The following is a 6,000-nucleotide window of genomic DNA, read 5'->3' on the forward strand; positions in this document are numbered from 1 at the left end:
GTTTTCTTACATAACTCTGGACCATGGGCCCAGAGGTAGTATTGCCCAGTGTGCTTAGCCCTCACACATCAACCATTATTAAGAAAATGCACCACAGGCTTGCCTACAGGCCAATCTGATGGAGGCATTTTCTTAGTCAAAGCTTTTCCCAAACAACCCTTACTTAAGTTAACAAAACACCAACAAGCACAAAGGTGAAGCCTACATAAGAAATAGGTGTTAGTATAACTTTGATGACCTTAGAGTAATGTACTATAGCTGAGAGAAGAGCCAGAAGCTGGAAAGAACCCAGATGTCCCTCAACAGAGGAATGGACGCAGAAAATGTGGTACATCTACACAATGAACTACTACTCAGCTATCAAAAACAATGACTCTATGAAATTCATAAGCAAATGGACGGAACTAGAAAATATCATCTTGAGTAAGGTAACCCAGTCACAAAAGAATACACATGCTATGCACTCACTGATAAGTGGGTATTAGCCCAAAAGTTTGGAATACCTAAGAAAAACAAATCCATAGATTATATGAAGCACAAAAAGAAGAAAGACCAAAATGTGGATGCTTCATTCCTTCTTAAAAGTGAGAAGTAAATACTCATGGGACAAAGGAATACAGGGCCAAAGAATGGAGCAGGGACTGAAGAAAAGATCATCCAGAGACTGTCCCACCTGAAGATCCATCCCATATGCAGCCACCAAACCCAGTCACTATTGCTGATGCCAAGAAGTGCTTGCTGACAGGAGTCAGATATGGGTGTCTCTTGAGAGGCTCTGCCAGAGCCCTACTGATACAGATGAGGATGGTTGCAGCTAACCATTGGACTGAACAAGGGGACCTCAATGGAGGAGTTAGAGAAAAGACTGAAGGAGCTGAAAGGGTTTGCAACATCATAGGAAGAATAACAATATCAACCAACCAGACCCCACCAGGGCTCCCAGGGACTAAACCACCAACCAATGAGTACACACGGAGAGACCCATGTCTCCAGCCACATATGTAGCAGAGGATGTCATTGTCCAGCATCAATAGGAGAAAAAGCCCTTGGTCCTGTGAAGGCTCATTTCCCCAATGTAGGTGAATGTCAGGATGTTGGGGTTTGAGTTGGTGGGTGGGTGGGAGTGGGAGCATCTTCATAGAAACACGGGGAGGGGGAAGGCAAAGAGGAGAGGTAGGAAAGGGGATAACATTTGAAATGGAAATACATAAAATAGACAAGAATAATAAAATTTATAAACATAAGAACACAGACAGAACACGTTAGATATTAAGTGATTTACCCATTCTTTCTTCCTATTGACGAGTAACAATGGCTGACATACTTAACACAAGCAACTTCTGAAGAATGAAGACTTGAGGTGGAGCCATTCACAACTGTTTCTATTGATCAGTGTACATCTCCAGAGTGCTCTAACACAGGCTAAGCCAACTACAGAAGCAGAGGCAAGAGCACTGAGCTTTGCCCTATTAGCTCAGAAGGTGTTTCCTCTGTAGAGTGCACTGGGATTTAACTAAGAACCACTGTAAATGTATGGCTTCTTTAAATAAGAGAAGAATGGCAAGAATGGCTCTGTCACATTATGACAAAGTCACACTGAATGTGTCTATGTGTGTGAGAAGCAGAAGATTTCCACCTTGCAACACACACACACACACACACACACACACACACATCTATACTCAAACACATAAATATAGATACAGAGAAGTTACAATCCCCGTCCATGAAGAAGGGCTAGGCCTAACAAATATAAAAAAGAATTTAAGTACACACTACCAAAGTAATAATGAATACATTGATGACGCCATGATTGATTAGAGAATCCAGTGGAAAAAAAGGAGGCCAGTGTTTGAGTGAAATGACTGAGGCAAAGAATTCAAAGGATCAAAGGTTTGTTAAGGCCACTTAACAAAATAGTACAACCAAAAAAAAACAAAACAAAAATCAATAAAACAACAAGATAATAACAACAAAACCCCAGATTATCACAAAGCCTCCGTCTTCCATGTCTGTGGTTAAACTTCCCAGTAATAAACAGATCTACAAAAATCTATCCCTAACTTTAAGACAAGCTAATCACTTATAAAGAAGCAAAAGGAGGTAAACTAAGAGAGCCCTCTGTTAAAAGGACATACTAGCACTGCCACATTTTAAAATAGAAATGGTGCTTTGACAGGCTTTGGAAATATGGAACAGCCAGAAACAATTTTGCAAAAGTTCCTAATTTAATAACCAGAGACAGAGGGATAGATATTTGTCCTGCTCACTGAGGATAAGCCCAGAGTAGAGCGGGGGCATGCTGGAGAGTTTGTGGAGGGCCCAGGTTCAATTTGAATGCCTTTGAAATCAGAAAACACTTAAAATAGAGTAAAAGGCATCAGTCATGTATGGTGCTCAACTTTTGAGAGGTTGAACAGGAGGAGTGCCATGAATTTGAGGCTGACCTTTTCTATGCAGCAAGTACCAGGATGGTCCAGGTTACTTAGTGAGACTGTATCAAAAGACCCAAGATCAAAATGAACATCTTTTGTCAGAGGAAATGGTGGAAAGATCATAGGAAAAGCTCTAAAAATTGAATGTATTTACTATTCATTTGATGTGTCAATTAGGATATATATTCTGGTGTTGTGTGTAGAAATCCAGGCATATTTCCTCTGCATAAAGAGGAGGTACAGAGGCCCAAAGACCATAGCTGGGATAGTGTTCTACAGATATATAGAATGTGAAGTCCTTAGATTTTCTGCTCCACAAATTGAGATTACCTCATGATCCAAGAGGGTTGATTGTGCTCTATTTATCTGAGCCATTTTGCAGGAGACAGAAAAGAAAAATCTATAGGTACAGAGGCATTTCCCCTAAGACTTCATTACAAATTTCTGGATTTTAGGAAGCCTAGCCTGGATGATAACTGTTCACGAAGTCAGTAGTGAACATAGATAGGACAAACACAGGGCAGCCTGCTTAGAGCATGATGTCGAGTAAACAGGTCAATCTATGCTTGCGCATATGAGATGATAATGGTGGCTTTGTTCCTCTCACACAATCAGAATACAGAACTAATAACTGACTGTTCCAACAGCTCAGCCTTAGCGACTCCATGCCAACTGATGCACTCTAGAAACCCTGCAAAACTAGGCGTTCCATAGCTATTCATGCCAGAAAACAAAAGCACAGAAAACCTGAGAAAGTTTTCTCCAAATAACTATCAAAGGCAGGATTTGGACCAAGTAGTGTGGCTACATGATTCTTTAGAACACAAGACAGTAGTATAAAGTAAATATCTCTGACAAGGATTTGACTCAGAAAAGTAGAAAGGTGCTCAGAATTATAATAATTAATAAAAATAGGGTGTTTGGAAGGAAAAGAAAATATAAGTGCTATATAAATAAAAGATAACAAATATAAATAAAATAAGTATAAGATATAAATAAAATTTAAAAGGTGTTACTAAATAAAATAAAAATCGTTTACTCTAAAAATGCATGCTTGCATACATACATACATACATACATGCATATATACATACATGGGATTATGAAAATGAAAAGCTTATGCATGACAATGGACACTGTCATTTGGACAAAGTGTCCAACTACAGAATGGAAAAATATTTTTAGCAACTCCACAAATGATAAAGGGCTAATATCCAAAACACGTAAAGAAAAAATGAACATCAAGAAAACAATTAACCCGATTTTAAAAGTGGGGTAAAGATCTAAGCACAGAATTCTCAAAAGAGGAAATAGAAATGGCTAAGAAGCACTTAAAGAAATTGTTAATGTCCTTAAATAGAATAAATAGACATAGAGGGTATCTATTCATTTACATGTGATGTTAGCTGTTATTAATAAGCAAGCTAGAATCCATAGAACCACAGACTTTAGATAGAAAGTAAGGGACTAAGGGGGATGGATGGATCTCCTTAGAAAAGATAAATAAAATAGATAATTATGGTTGGATGTGGAGGTCAGGAGTTTGAGGATCAAGCAGGGGAATGAGGGAAGAGGGGACAAGGGTTGGAATATGAGGAAGGACAGCTGAAACTAAGGGTAGTGTATGAAGTAGAAACTTAAGGGTTCTTTGGAAAGCCAGTTGTGTTGCAAGCTAAACAGCAACTAACAACTAACAACTAACTAACAACTAACAACTTCTACTGGCATCCCTCTTGGTCTGCTGACTTGTGCCAATGTCACTGAGGCCTGGTCATTCCCACTAGGTCGTGCCACCACTGGTGCTATCCCAACACTACTGAACTGGACTGCTGATGTATCTGTGAAGTGTTTGTGAGTGGATCAAGCTGCGGTTGCTGGGGCAAACATGGGAAGGAACACTTCACTTAAGCAGACACAGCTCAAAGACTCAGGCATACTGAGGAAGGAACATTTTGCTGAAGCAAACACAGGGGGAAGGATGTTCTGCTAAAGTAAGCACATACAAGAGCATGTGATGAAGGACTCTTCACTAACTACACGCATGTATTGGTTCACCTTACACTGCATAGTGGAGCTGCATTTGTGAAGACTCCATAGGAAAAACACACTAAGAAACTTCTGGTGGTGTGCTGTGGTTTCTTGTTGCTTCTGCAGGCTCAGGCTGATTGGCAGAGTGATGTCACCTGAGACAGGCTCACATGCTAAAGTTAAGACCCGTGGAGGACAGGTGATGTTTGGAGGTATAAATAGGACCCAATGGACTGTGACAGAGCCTGGGTTGGGCTTGCTGGCAGAACTAGCTGTGCTATGCTTGTGGGTCTTGCACATTCACTGATCTTTGCTTCGCCGAGAAAGGCCCAACTAACAACTTCTACTGGCATCCCTCTTGGTCTGCTGACTTGTGCCAATGTCACTGAGGCCTGGTCATTCCCACTAGGTCGTGCCACCACTGGTGCTATCCCAACACTACTGAACTGGACTGCTGATGTATCTGTGAAGTGTTTGTGAGTGGATCAAGCTGCGGTTGCTGACCCGTGAACTAAACTGCTGATTTCCTGACAACGAAGATGGGATCTGCTCCAAAGAACCATTCTGAACAGGTTCACTTCCCTGTATCCTTTCTTTTCTACTACCTCTGGTGGGTGGTGGGCTAAGAGGGAGGTTAAAGCATTTGAGAACTACCATTAAAAGTAAGAATTTAAAAAATTAAATCTATAAGCAAAGAAACAATGCAGTATAAGCTTCATTTAACACACACACACACACACACACACACACACACACACACACACACGAAGGTGATTCAAATCAAATGACTGAATAATGGAGAGACGGAACACCAGCTAGCATCTCTCTTTACCAAATGAAGCTTCCAGTACCTGGAATAGGTTACAGCTAGTTTAATTGTTGGTTATGAGGATCCCACGGGAACCCCCAGACAACCACTGCTAATACCAAGGCTATTGGTTGCTCTCCACAAACTGAGAGTAAAGCTTTATTGCTGAAGACAACACCTACATGATTCATTGAACAAGGAGAGGCTGAGCTGGTGCATAAATAGAACCTCCACCCCTAGGAAGTAGTTGAGGTGCTGGAAGGTACTTTGTGTGTTACCAAAGGAGAAAGGTGAACACCAACCCTTCGATCTACAAGAGCGATCAGCCTGCAAGATATTCTGGTAAAGTAATGGCACAAAGTCTGTGGGCATAACCAACCAATACCTGATTTGATTTAAGGTCTACCCCTTAATACCTGACTCTGCTTGGGTGGCCAAGAACCTGGGACTAAAGAGTCCAGGGACCTATTAGCAATAAGATCACTCCTAATGACATTCTGATTATACTTACAGATTAGTACCTTGCTCGGCCATCATCAGAAAGGTTTCCTCTTACAGCAGATGGGAACAAATACGAAACAGCCAGATAATATGCAGAGTGAGAGACATTGAAACCCTCAGATCTAAGAAAGATGTCTCCACCAAATCTCTCCTCAGGGGACTTAGGGAATTCTGCAGAAAAGGGGAGACAGAAAGAGTATAAGAGACAAAGGGGACAGAGGACACTAG

This window comes from Rattus norvegicus, chromosome 9 (genome assembly GCF_021556685.1).
Source record: "Rattus norvegicus strain SHRSP/BbbUtx chromosome 9, alternate assembly SHRSP_T2T, whole genome shotgun sequence".
NCBI classification, from domain to species: Eukaryota; Metazoa; Chordata; class Mammalia; order Rodentia; family Muridae; genus Rattus; species Rattus norvegicus.